The 15,211-nt window shown below is 39.2% G+C and overlaps 1 protein-coding gene and 1 non-coding gene across 3 annotated transcripts in view; one reads left to right on the top strand and one right to left on the bottom strand.

The window, feature by feature from the left end:
• Nucleotides 1-15,211, top strand: part of LOC139743595 (integrin beta-1-like) — a 159,792-nt gene that overhangs the window by 98,105 nt on the left and 46,476 nt on the right. The window lies entirely within an intron of this gene.
• Trnat-ggu (transfer RNA threonine (anticodon GGU)) lies at nucleotides 7,354-7,426 on the bottom strand. The gene has a single exon. It is a non-coding gene; the product is annotated as a tRNA-Thr (tRNA).

The raw sequence follows: 15,211 nt of genomic DNA, 5'->3' as shown, positions 1-15,211 counted from the left end.
ATTTGGGCAGGTGCACTTCGCATCCAGGTGAAAAACATCCTTAGCAAGGAGTAGCATGGTCCAAATGGGAAGCAGCTTGCCGTCTTCTTTTTTCCATCCATGGTTCATTGGCCAGGTTGTTGGCAGGCATCACTAACATTAAGGCTGGCTTCCAACGACGCTAGAAAACTGGCCTAGCGCTCATAGACCTTTCATCAGCATACGGCACAGTGTGGAGACGAGGTGTCCTTTTGAAATTTTCTCAAATCCTGAATTGCCAGACTACTCTGCGCTGCTTGTCTTTGGTCTAAAATTCAGGGTCACTCTGGGTAAACAGACCAGCTCTGTTAGGACTCCCAATGATGCCCCCCCCCCCCTTGGTTCTGTGTTGGTTCCATTCCTTTTCAACATATACATGAGTGACATGCCCACCACTTCATCCAGGAAATTTGCTTATGCAGGTGACCTCGCCCTTACATCTCAAGGAAGGTCCTTGGATGACATCAGCCAAGTCCTAACCCAAGATCTGAAGACAATGGAGGAGTACTTCACCTTCTAGAGACTTCGCGCCAACCCTTCAAAGACTACCATTACTGCTTTCCATTTTAGTAACCATCTTGCCAAAGCTAAGCTGAAGGTTGCCTTCTGTGGCAAGCCTGGAAGCATAAGGGGTTTCCAAAGGACCTCACTTATCGAGAACACCTAAAGAGAGTTGCAGACAAGTTGAAATCACGGGTCAACATCATCAGGAAACTCGCAGGCAACACTTGGGGTTCAGAAGCCAGTACTCTCCGTACTGCAACACTGGCCCTCCCCTACTCAACTGCAGAGTACTGCTCGTCTTCGTTGGCCAAAAGCTGCCACACGAAATGAGTGCACTCAAGTCTACCCTCTTCACTGGCTGCCTGTTTTGGCACACATCACTCCCCCCTTCCTACGCAGGATGGAAAGGATGGTAAGTGTCGCCAATGCCATCAATGCTGACCCTGACCTCCAAATCCACGACGACCTGAACAACTTGCCACCAATGCGCCTGAAATACCGCAGCCAGTCTAGATGTTCCTTCCATCACGCTGGAACACATTGACTCCAAAAGTGAATGGCGCAGATGCTGGTCTGATGCTGTCTCGAACACAACTCAAGTCACGTGCAACACCATCACTGACCTGACTTTAAAGCCAGAGGGCTTCCAACCTCCCTCAGAAACAGTGGCTCACCCTAAACCTCATCTGAAACCTCCATGCAAGGACATATGTCACCGTCTACACAAATGGGGTTCTTGGCTAGCCCAGCGTGTGACTGCGGCCATCCTTTCCAAACTCTGCGCCACATTGTGGAAGACTGCCACCTGCCGAAGTTCCCAGCAGGGCTCAAAGAACTTATTCAAGCAAGTACGCGATGCTACCCTGAACTGGATCTGCAGCTTAGATATCAACCTACAAGTCTATAACCCCTCACCTACGACAGGAGAAAGGATAGACATGTTGGCTGTTACCCAGGCATTCGATTGAAAAATAATTCTCTTAGATGTGGATACAAAGCATCTCTGGATGGAGGAATTCTCTCCACGTCCATAGTCTTCTGTGAGAACAACTTTACTTGGACGAGGTCAACATCATTGTCTTCACGTGATTCAGTAAAGTAAAGGATTGTCAACAATACTTGCAAATTGTCCCATGGGAACGGCATTTCATGCATCAACATGCAGAGGGATCGCTTACCCTTGAACTTGAAGGAAGAAGTACTATCTGATCCAGTTTATGCGTGGAAAAGGGTCATGGCATGCACACTGTCGCACCCAGGTTTGTGGCTATACTGTTCAGGGAGATCATTTAGTTGTATTTCTCATTTTGAAGGAGATCCAGATTTCTTTAGTCAGTTTCGACTAGAGCGTTGATGTTATGGAAATCACTTAGAAGGATTGCGACAGCATTAGTGTCTCCAGTATACATCATTCCAAGTGATGAAGAATAGAGAGCATTGGGCAGATGTACTACGACGTGTGTCAATTTGCACTGATCTATCGGTGAACCGTTTCCAGCATGGAGCACTTGATTGCCTGACATGACATAGACACTCTGTCATCTGCAAAATGCTCTCCTATGATCTTCCTGGACAAGAATGAGAATAAAGATCCTCCTTGTTGCTATCATTTGCTAGAAACTTTTGACATGACAATTTCCCGGAATTATTGCGGACCCAGATACTCGTCATGTGCCCTTTCCAAGTTATTCTCTTGTCCCTCCTTTGCTTGATACTGGTCCCAGACAATCTCTAATCTTGACAATCACTTCAAGTTGTGGCAAATACCTGGGCACAACATCTTGTTTAAATCTGATGTAAAGTTGTTGCCTCGGACAGTTATACCAGGAAGTGAGCGTATCAGTGCTACACCGTCGATGATAATGATGTCGTAACAATCTGGTGCGAGTGGTTCCCTGCTGACATGAATGACACTATCTTTTGAATCTTCTATGCCAACAAATCTGACTTGGTACAAGAGTTGAGCTACCTTTTGGATGACAATGTAGGTGTGTGTGGGGAAGATTCATAATGAAAAACTCTTCCCCATCCCCTCCGCGATAGTATAGTAGGAAAGGTCAGCTGCCTTTTTATGCAAGGTCGTACAGTGCTTGGTCAACTACCAACACAGGGACTTGGTGTAAGTCGGGGTGCGCAGTTTTCTCTTTCACCCGTTTCACTCCATGTGAAATCATTCATAGAGAGGCGGCCTTTTCATGGTAAAGTGGCAAGGAGGCTTCAATGTTTTGCTTTTTTTTGGGGGGGGGGGGGTCCCTGGTTGTCCAACAGTGTTGAGCTGCATGGTAGGAAGACTATGACGCTGGAGTGTGTATTTCTTTATCTTAGGATGTCATAGAAATGCAGTCATCCATGCCTGTTCGTGCTGTTTCTCCTCATCAAGCAAATTCGTTACTACTGCAAACGGTTGCGCATCTTTCATGGGAGGTTGGGTGACAAAATTTTGGCCCACTGGTGGTGCAAACATGTACGAACGAAGAAGGATGGGTTCACTGCTGCATGTTCCTGCTTTCTATGAGTTGATTCGTAAGCATTCTCTGTCCAACCCAGGCTTTTGTGATGAGTTAAACTGAAATATTAAGACGCCAGTTCCCTGGAAGGATGAGCTTTATTGCAGTACGTGGTGTGGGACTGTGATCCAGGTTATCCAGGACTGAAACTGTGAAAATGTCTTGATGCAATTTGTAGCACAGTCTATACAAGTTTTGTTCCTTGTTTAATCTGCAACAGCCAACGACAGCCTCTGTAAATCTAGATTCAGTGCTAAGGACTTTATTGTGTGACACGCTGAGACTATACTTGTTAAGTAGTTCCACCAAGGAGGTTCGAGAGAATGGAGCCACATTGTCTTATTTTCTTTGAAACAATGTTTGTGAAAGAATTGACGAAATAAGAATCAAAATTACTCGACTGGACTTGCCACTAAGCTTAAATGATAATCTATAAGGAACTATACTTGATCATTGTACCACGGAATGAAGCAGAAAATGATAAAATCTGCTCTCCCGGAGGACACAGCTTCAAACATTTCGCATGATATAGCTCTGATTTACACTTTTTCACATATTTCTGGACAGGATTGACTTTAGTTGTATGATTATGTTTTATCATTAGGTGAAATTTCAGGTCTTTGATGATTTGATTGTCCATCTATTGAAAACTGACAGCTCATTATATAATTCAAGCCAGTTGGAACACCATGCTCTTGAACTTCCTTGGTTCTACAGTCCAGCTTCTTCCTCCTTGTTTGGGAAAGCAATCTGAGGAACAAAAACACTGGAAGAGGCAGCTCACAATTCAGATTCGCAGAAAGAGAAGTCATATTTAGCATGGCTTTCTGACTCACAGAGTATCTTCAGGAATTCTCTTTATGGCATTGATTTGGGTTTTGAGAGGAGTTGACGGAAGAAATACAGATGTTCTTTGGAACCTTTTGGGGAAAAAAAAATCATCAAACCTGAATGCGGTTTCTTCATCCCAAACAGCTTTATTGAGAATAAATGCTGCCATTAATAATATCCGTACTGCCTCATCCACATGGTGTTCGAGTTGCATCTGATATTACCTTTTTAGCATCTTTTAACAAACGATTTAAACTAGGTCTTTCCTCTGTCAAACTAGGGATGTGTTCTGGTATTCTTTCCTCTAGGCGTGTATGGTTGACAGTTTTCTTGATCACATATTGTTCTAATGTTTCAGTCATCATATCCGTCACATCAGGATTTGTACAACTTGTTGTCTCAGATAGGTGAAAGCAGGTATACTTTATCACAATAGTCACGTGGGTGCGCTAGCAGTTCCAAGACCTTTCTTTGGAGTATAATGCCTCTGTAAAACATGGAGCTATTGACCCCCTATTCATCGGATGTGTTGAAAATATATTTTAGGACATTTCTGGAAGATTTCGCTGTAATTCTTTCCCTATTATCATTTCCTTGTGATTATTTCCTTTTTGTCTCGCCCACCGGAGGTGAAGGCGAGACTAAGGGATCCAAATGTCGTCCGTCCGTCGTCCGTCACAAATGTTAAAGTTTACCTGCAAGACTCTCTTATGATGCATAACTTGGCAACTGTTACAGCAATGGCAGCCAAACTTCAGTGATAGAAGCACTAGGGGTATCTTCATGTTATGGTGTTGTCGGAGGTCATGTGATGACGTCAAAGGTCATTTGAGGTCATATATTAAAGAGTACAGATATGCAAGACTCTCTTTTCTATGTTAAAGTTTACCTGCAAGACTCTCTTTTGACAAATAACTTCACATAAGTTGCTTGGATTACAACCTAACTTGGGTCATAGATGCACTGGGGGTACCTTCATGTTATGGTGCCATTGGAGGTCACAGGATAAGGTTAAAGGTCATTTGAGGTCATACGTTAAAGTTTACTTGCAAGACTCTCTTATCACACATAACTCGACACATGTTGCTACAATGGCAATCAAATTTGGGTGATGGATGCACTGGGGGTACCTTCATGTTATGGTGCCGTAAGAGGTCACATGATAAGGTCAAAGGTCATTTGAGGTCATACGTTAAAGTTTACTTGCAAGACTCTCTTATCACACATAACTCAGCACATGTTGCTACAATGGCAATCAAACTTGGGTGATGGTAGATGTCTCTTGGGAAATTGAAGGTAACCACAAGGTCAAAGGTCACAGATGGGTCAACAAACTTTTAGGGCCCAATGTTAAGTTTTTAGGGCGCGTTTCGTTTATGGCTCATAACTTTTGATCCCTATGTCCGTTTGTGACCAAACTTGGATGGTACATGTCCCTTGGGGAGTTAAAGGTCATCACAAGGTCAAAGGTCACAGAAAGGGGTCAACAAATTTTGAGGGTCCAATGTTATGTTTTTATGGCATGTTTCGATTACGGCTCATTACTTTTGATCCCTTTGTTCGTTTGTGACCAAACGTGGATGGTAAATGTCCCTTGGGGTGTTGAAGGTCACCACAAGGTCAAAGGTCATAAGTAGGTCAATTAACTTCTGGGAGTTATAAAAAATATTAATTCCTTGTACGCGAATGGGCGAGACACAATTTGGCACTTGCCTTGTTATATACATTTTGTCTCTAAATAATTGTATTTTTTTAAGGAAAAAAGCTTTAAAAATGGAATTTATGTAAATTTATGCAAATTAAGCGAAAGGCATTAATTGTTTTTATTTCTAAATGTGTCCAATAATCTCATTACCCTTGAAAATATCAGGTTCAGCACTTAAATCACTTCAAATGGAGAGTTTTATCCAATTTTTTGACAAAAGTCTAGAAGTTGGCGGCCATCTTGGATTTTGGCGGCCATTTTGAGTATTTCTTACTTGTGTGCTTGACACTCGAACCAATATTGATCTATAGACAATTACCTTTACAATGGTACCAAAAATTAAACTTTTACATCAACTTGAACTGAAAATCAAAAATAACACATGCAAGGCCCCCCACTATGCAGCTTAAAAAGATGGTACCGTATTGGTGAAGATGAGTATTGGGCTTGTATAACTTTTTGCGAGATACCAAGAAAACACATATAATATAGTACAGAGCATACCATTTTAAGAGGAATTCAAAGTTTATTTGATGAAAATCGGGTTTGGAATGACTGAAACATCCAAAAACAAAGCAAAACAAAGCGATCGTAATAAAGTGTAGGTCCCACACTTTATTAGAATCGCTCTTTTTTGGATATTTCAGCCATTTCAAAACCAATTTTCATCAAATAAACATTTAATTCCTCGTCGAATTACATGCTCTTTCATATTTCATAAGAGGTTTCTCATTATCTCACCAAAAAATGTTAGAAACCTGAAATTAGGTCTCAACCAAAACTGTACGCAGTGGCGTATCTAGGGGCGGGGGCAAGGGGGGCACGTGCCCCGGGCGCCACTCCTTGGGGGCGCAAAAAAAAGAAGAAAAAAAAAAGAAAAAGGAAGAAAAAAGGAAAAAAAAAGAAGGAAAGAAGAAGAAGAAGAAGAAACAACTCACCGGAAAGGGGGGGGGGGAGGAAGAATGGTGGGGGGGGGGGGGGGCAGAAAACCAAATCAAAAAAAAGATAAGAACAAAACGTAATGATGACTCGGACAAAATGACAATGTTTATTGTGTTCACACAAGAATTCCATGTTATGATAAGCTGAAATACAATTTTCGGCTCGCTCGCTGCGCTCGCTCTCTAAATTTTACATAGGAGAAGAAGGTGAGAACAAAATGTAATGATGGCGCGGACAAAATGACAATGTCTATTGTGTTCACACATGTCATTTTATGTTTAGCAGGCAAAATGTTTCACGGAGCAGCGGCTGCAATTTCTTTCGTTCTGAAGCGATCGCCAATTGGATCAAAAGAAGGCGCCATCGGTTTCGAAAATACGGGGGGGGGCGCCAAAAAAAAATCAAATAAGATAAGAACAAAACGTGATGATGACGTGGAAATATACAAATTTCGGCTCAATCGCTCGTACTAATTTAGAGTATTTCTTCAAGTCCTCAGTTGGTTAGTATAAATCGTTATCTATAAGGCCGTCACTATATCTTGATTAGAATTGTAAGATTTGATAAGCAAAAAATGACAAGAGTTCCATGTTTTGTAAGCTGAAATACAAAAATTTTCGGCTCGCTCGCCAAAATTTATCAAAACAAAAAGGATATAAGAACAAAACGTGATGATGACGCTGAAATATACAAATTTCGGCTCACTCGCTCGTACTAATTTAGAGCATTTTTTCAAGTCTTCAGTTTTCATTGCAACTGATTGACAAATTGCCCTACATCGACGTAAATAAGCACTGAATTGATCAGTGTTTTAGTAGTAGCCATGATAAAAAATCATGGGCGTACAAACTCGAGCAGGATTCGAACCTACGACCTCCTGATCACCGGACAGGCGTCATCTCCACTAGACCACCGAGCTTTCGCCCGACAGCAAGTGTTGGTTCTAATCCTTATAGCATGCAGCGGGTACTGCTTTTTGTTTTATAAAACAAGAATTTTCATGAATTTGAATAACAAAATGTATGTACGCCCATGATTTTTTATCATGGCTACTACTAAAACATTGATCAATTCAGTGCTTATTCACGTTGCTGTAGGGCAATTTGTCAATCAGTTGCAATGAAAACACCTCGACGGAAGAATTTTCATGAATTTGAATAACAAGTCTTCAGTTTGTTGAAATAAAAATCGTTATCTATAAGGCCGTCACTATATCTTGATTAGAATTGTAAGATGTGATATGCAAAAATTGACAAGAGTTCCATGTTTTGTAAGCTGAAATACAAAAATTTTCGGCTCGCTCGCTGCGCTCGCTCGCCAAAATTTATCAAAATTCATTACATTTAAATCACCCTCAAAAGACCCCTTTTAAGGGCTTTAAAAGCATATCATGTGGACTTTGCTTAAAGTCCCTACCGGGATCGGGTTGGGGTTGAACACTCGTCTTTTTCAGAAATTAGGGACGCAATTTTCGCGCTTGCCCCGGGCGCCGTTTTCCCTAGATACGCCACTGACTGTACGATCCCTTTAATACACCTCCCTGCTTATGTAAGCTTGAACAAAAACATAGACAGATTTTAAAACATGTAAGTATACGTAACGCGTTCGTGATTACACGCACGTATAACAGTTCTGCAGTCTGGTGCACTGTTTATTTAACTAAACTTAGAATCCTGTCCAACTCCGTGGCGTGGACTGCTTTGCCATAATCAATATAGTAGAGGCTACTATGTAATCCCGTGAGATTTTTGTGCCAAAATTGATTTTTTTTTGTCTAACTTTGTCAATTTTGGGGTGCTGAATCCAAAAAACTTTGGTTCCATTTTTTCCGACCACGTCTTCAGCCGCCATAGCGAACTGTATTTCTATCCATATCTCATTAAGTGAGCATTGTAGAAGCTTCAAAATTTGGTGCAAAATGCATGGTTGTGATGTGAGACATTCTGGTTTATCTTTTTCTGATAGTGTGGATTGTTTTGATACAATTTGTAGGCTGCCATCTTGAATTTCAAAATGGCCGCCATAGCAAACAGTATTTTGAACCATATCTCATTCAGTGAGCATGGTAGAAGCTTCAAATTTGGTGCAGGATGCATGGTTGTGATGTCAGACACTCTGATATATCATTTTCTGATATTGTGGATTGTTCTAATACAATTTATAGGCTGCCATCTTGAAATTCAAAATGGCCGCCAAAGCGTTTTTACCCATATCTCATGTTGGAATTATTGTAGGAGCATCAAATTTTCAGCAATGCACATGCTTGTGGTTTTCAACGGTCCAGTACAGCTGTTTCCTATTGTGGACCATTAGATAGGCCACCATCTTGAAATTCAAGATGGTGGCCATAGAAAAACATATAATACTTTGGTAAGCGCCATAGATGAATTTGCCAAAATTGTCCTAGTTAGACCGAATTCATTTTCATGTCATGCAGAACAGCCATCTCTTAATTCAAAATGGCAGCCATAAATTCAGACTGTAAGGACGAGGTTCCAATGACGTCATCAAGCCATCCCGAGGGGCAAATACTGCGTGGGGGGGGGGGGGGGAGGGGTCCCATACCACTTCCCATAAGTGTGGGCAAGCGTGGAAGCGTTACATCCCACATCATAATTACAATAGCCAAGCGGGTATGTGGTTCGCGTACATGTGATTTGTTTTTGCCTCTCAGGCAAAACATTATTTGCTGTCGTGGAACTTCGTTAATAGTTATATTTAATCCCAGTTTTTGAATATATGTACAAAAGCAAGCATTGATACGATTAAAGGTGATCTCAAAACTTGATGCTGCCTCGAGACAATGAAAACAAACAAGGAAAAGACTCGCAATTGCAAGAAATGCCATGGTCACCCCATTCAAGCTTGTTTGTTGACCACAAAATGAAACAACTCATCAGGGAGCTCATAATGGATGTATTTCTGGAATAACACAGAATGAATAAGGAATGCCAATGAGTAAGTTTTCTTCTGATTGCCCTTCTGTGGGTCATCCTCAATTATCGAGACTTCCAAGATGCTTACTGCTGTACCGCCAATTATTCTAAACCTACAAAGGAACAAAAATAGCTCAGTTCTGTGGCACTTTGGATGCATCAGAATTCTTCAACAACTTAGAACACCATTACACGAGGGTAATCTCAAAAATTGTCACTGCAAACTGGTGAATGTGGTGTTCGGCAATCAGGTATCGGACACATTCAAGGAGGATATTCTAAAAAGAGATGAAAAGGGAAGTTTTCATGTTCTGTACGAAGAATTTGTATCTGAAAGAATTTCAAAATATATATTAACAAAAAAAAAATATCTGTCTATGATAATTATGAGAAAGGCCAGACATTCAGCTCTTGCAATTGAAATACACCGTGTAAAATTGGATCAAAAGTTATTAAGCTTAAGAGGACTACTATACCTTCTTATAGCACTTCTACCGGTACAACAGTCTGTAATAGATCTGTCATTATATCCAGTCATTACTGGACGATGCAATGATAGGAAGTTATAAGTTCTACTGTTGTAAGTAATTCCACAATCACTCTTCATCTCACATTTTTATGGCCTTCTCATTCTCTCAAACAGGTTCATGTTTCATACCCATGCCTTAGAAACCCACAAACCTGAGCCAAATAATCAGCCTGAAAGTTGAAATACTAATTAGTCCATACCATCTACAGAACGGGGAAAAAACGAAACAAAGGGTTCATTAAAGATGCCATGGGAGCTGTCACCCGTCACAACGAGGAAGCAGATATCCTCATTCAATTGCATGTATTGGATGCTACTTCAAAAGCAACAGGGAATTTCAGAGATATGGATGATTATTACGTATAGACACTGAGATTTTCATTCTCCGAATGGATCTTTGCTTTACTTTTGATACTGCATCGCATGTTGTCTGCTCCATCACTGGAAATAGACATGATAAAGTACAATCGATATTGTTGAGAGATTGTGTTCTGCAAGTTGTTGCGAAAAACAAAGGTCTGCTTGGTCATGCCTTTTATGGCGCTGGCTGAAGTTGACAATTTGAGGATGTCTCAAAGAGCAGATGGATGAAGAATTATCTAAGCCTTGAATCATGCAGAATGTGCAATGACACCGTCCATGCCTTCTAGAAGTTGGGCGTGGATGACTTCACCCTGGACAATCTCTCATTTGCTTTGACACCAGAATCACATGATTTCCCATTCACAAGTTTTACCCAAATGCAATGCTCTTAAAGGAATGTTTCCCATGGCAGCCATTTTACATTTCAACTTGGCAGTGTACCTACGGGAAGCAGTCCCGCCTATGCAATAATAACACTGTTTATTGAAGTAATTGACTTACATATACATATAGGTCCTACATGAAAGTTCTCCAGCATGCTCGAGTTTGAAGGGTAACGATTCTACAGCACCAAATATGGGTCGAAATCCATCTTGAATTTCAATAGTGTTTTTTTTTTTTGTAGATACTTTATTTTCTGGAAATCAAAATATACATAGATTGAATAATCGTGAACATGGGAAACATACAAAGTATATTTGAAACAGAGTCGTTTGACTTGCATAAACACCGATATAAAAGGAAATTATGCATGTCTATGCAGCTGGGATTACAATAACAATATCATATTTAAGAAGTGATAATGCAGAGGGCCGCCATTGTAAGCATTGCTTGAAAAGATGGCCGGCCCGAGGAAAAGGTAGGTATATAGGTAAATTGGTAACAATACAAAATTCTGCTGCGAAGATAGCAGGGGAAAATAAACTCTGATGTGTGATGGTGGTGAATGTGCGTGCGAGTGCTTGAAAGTGCACAGGGACAGATAGGCTGGGATTTAGAATAATAAAATTGGTTTGCTGGAAGAGGGAATGACTTACGATGTTGCTACTATCGGGAGACCAACATGAGTCATATAAATTATTCGTGCTTAATTCGTATTTGAAGTATACTGTGATAAAATATGCTTCTTTAAGTTTGCTTTGAATGAAAACAAGGAGGCACACTGTTTCATCTCCTCAGGAAGAGTGTTCCATGTATCCGGACCGTGATGTCTAATCGACTTTTGAGCAAGTAAATGCTTTGGATTACTTAAATGAAAATCATGGGAACAACGGGTAGGGTATGAGTGAATATGATCATTAGTTACTAGGGCATTATGGGAAAATGGTAATGAATTTCGAATGTGTGGCAGCCAATGCGAATAATCCATTATTACAGAATGTATATAATTATGTGTACGTGTCTGTGTTTGTAAAAGAAAGTACAATGCACACCACAATAAACATTTATGTATCTGAAAGTTGCTTGTAACCACAGATATTAGCTGAAAAGCAGCCATCTTGAATGATAAAATGACAGCCTCAAAAGTGATCTGCAATTTTAGGGAGGAGATCAAAGTGCATCTGAATGTTCAACATCATGAGGTCAGTTTATGCCCGAAATGTGAACTTTTTGTATTGTTTACAACATGAAATATGGGTCAAAATATACATTCTGGTATGGTGGCCATTTTGAATTTGAAGATGGCCACCTATGATATCAAAAATGGATCATCATTTCAGAAAAATATGCTTCAGAAAGTCTGATAGCATACGCATGCTCTTTGCCCCAAGTTAGAACCTTACACACTGCATACGATATGAGATATAGGCCCAATTATATTTCTTATGGTGGCCATTTTGAATTTCAAGATGGCCGCCAACCAAAATGATCCATCATTCAAATCAAAAATGTATATATTAGCATGTCTGATATCATAGGCATGCTTTTTGCCCCAAATTTATACTTTCCATAATGCTTACAACCTGAGATACTGAGATACTGAGATATAATAAGCTATGGCGGTCATTTTGAATTTCAAGATGGCAGCCCTCAATTTGCATTAAAACGATCTACAATATCAGGAAATGGGGTATCAGAATGTCTGACATCATAAACATGCTTTTTGCATCAAATTTGAACCTTCTGTGATGCTCACATCATGAGAACTGAGTCAAAATACAGGTTGCTGTGGCGGCCATTTTGAAATTCAAAATGGCGGCTGAAGACGTGGTCGAAAAAGATGGAACCAAAGTTTTTTGGATTCAGCACCCCCAAATTGACCAAGTTAGCTAAAAAAATCCATTTTGGCACGAAAATCTCACGGGATCCAATATTTCGACATAGTAGCCCGTACTAATACATGGAGGTAGCTCCATGATCAGTGCTTACATCGTGCATGCCAACACCACGTTGTTAAAGAGATGGTACAGTTTCTGTTTAGATGGGGCTTGAACTTTCCAACTTTTTTGATGATTTTTTTTTTAAGGCAATGAGAAACTTCTTCCGAAATATTATGGAAGAACATAATAAGGATTCTAAGAGAAATTCAAAGTTTATTTGATGAAAATTGGTTTTGAAATGGCTGAACTATCCAAAACAAAGCGATCGTAATTACAAGTGGGACCCAACGGGTCCTGTTATCAGGATTGCTTTGTTTCACTTTTGTGTGTATATATCTCGGCCATTGCGAATCAGATTTTCATCAAGTAAAACTGCCTTGCTATATCATTGGCGTGGCCTTTGGTTGTTTATACCAGCCACAAGGATATACATTTCAAGGATAAGTAACACAAGTTTCTACATAATACGGGCAACGTGAAGGCCTTCTTTCAATTCAATTTTTTCAATTCAATTCAATTCAATTCAATTCAATAGTTTATTTATTTCCATCATCACAGAGAAAAGAAAAGAAAAAGTTGGCATAATCCAAAGTGATACATTTTTTTTTCATTTCTCTTACACTCGTCCGATAAAGGATTTTTTCAATACAATATAAAGTATATTATACACGAATGATGTCGTAAAAAAGAAACAATGCACTTTGTCATGGCAACAAAAATAGTAAATAATCATAATGATGGAAAACAGTGTTCCACTAAAAAAGCCACGCTTGTAAAACGTGGAACACAGGAACAAAACAACAACAGCACCAATTTGTTATACCAATAAGACATATTCATTTTAAATTCTTCTATATACTATTGTACATTTTACTCATTGATATAATGATGTTGATACTATGAACAATACATTACTAGGATTTTAGGATGCAAACGTATAAACTATATAACATATCACATTTGTGGCACAGACGCTATGGGGCCAGGTGTGCCAGGAAAATTGAACGGAAAGGAAGATATGCAATCGGCCACAAAAAACATAACGACGACAACAACAACAACAATAACACAATACACAGAAATAACAGAATTTGAGGAAATGCACTCAGACAGGTACTGGACAACGAAGAACGAGGAAAAAGGAGCAGGGAAGAATAGAGAAGGAAAAGGAGAGGGATGGAAAAGGTCTGTGGACACACTACAAAATCTCAAGGAAAAGTGAAACATGAATGGTTTTTTCATTAAACAGAATTAACTGGTATATTTAGAAAACAAATATTTTTTGAGTTTATACTTAAATGTAATTACTTCACAGATTCTTTAAGATCATTATCTAAGCTATTCCAAAATCTGGGTCCGGTATAAACAAATGTATTTTGAGTGTGTACAGTTCTAACTAAGGGAAGATGAAATTCTTTAGATTGTCTAGTGGGATAATTATGTACGTGGCTGTTACGGTGAAATAAAGAGTAAAATATTTTGGGTAGATGATTGCAGTTGTAATTAAACATAAATTGACCAAGTTGAAACAAATACAACTCTTTTATTTTCAGAATTTTGTGCTCAAGGAAAAGCTTGTCAGTATATGTGCTCGGATATGAAGGTTAAAAACGATTCTGAGCGCCATCTTTTGCAGAAGAAAAAGTTTATCTAACAATGTCGAATATGTATTCCCCCAAGCAAGAATTCCGTAATTCAAGTACGGCAATACCAAACTTGAATAAAGCGTAATCAAAGCCGAAGAAGGAAGATAATATTTCAATCTATTCATTATACCTATGTTACGTGCAATTACTTTACAAATATTGTTTATGTGACACTTCCATGATAACTTATTATCAACACAAACACCTAAGAATTTAATAGACGAAACCTCTTCTAGAGGAGTAGTGTCAAATATAACATTACCTGGTAATCTGTCTAAAGAATTACTGAAAAACATATACTTTGTCTTCTCAATATTCAGTGACAATTTATTTGCATATATCCATTGTGAGACATTCTTCAATTCATCATTCACTGTACTAATCAAAGTATTAGGGTCAGGGTGGGAATAAAAAAGATTGGAATCATCCGCGAATAATATGAAAGAGAGTTTATCTGAAGATCTATAAAAATCATTAATGTAAACTATAAATAACAGTGGGCCTAACAAACTTCCTTGCGGAACACCACATTCTATTTGCTTCATAGAAGAATCAAAACTGTTCACATGTACATATTGAAATCTGTCAGATAAATAACTCGTAGACCATTGCAAGGCTTTTCCGCGAATACCATAATGGGATAATTTAGAAAGAAGTATACCGTGATTAATCGTATCAAAAGCCTTTGAAAAGTCCAGGAAGATGCCTATTGTATGCGAAAATGTATCAAGTGCATGTGTAATCTTTTCCACAAAGGTAAGTAAAGCGTGGGTGGTGTTAAGATTTTCTCTGAATCCAAATTGAAAATTCGTATATATATTACTCATGTTGAAAAATTTTACAGTTCGGATATATACTATTCTTTCCAAAATTTTAGAAATTGAAGTTAATAACGATACTGGTCTGTAA

The sequence above is a fragment of the Diadema antillarum genome, unplaced genomic scaffold (genome assembly GCF_040938485.1).
Source record: "Diadema antillarum isolate AM-2024a unplaced genomic scaffold, OU_Dant_1.0 scf00000034, whole genome shotgun sequence".
Taxonomy (NCBI): domain Eukaryota; kingdom Metazoa; phylum Echinodermata; class Echinoidea; order Diadematoida; family Diadematidae; genus Diadema; species Diadema antillarum.
This window is presented reverse-complemented; position numbering and strand designations above follow the sequence as displayed.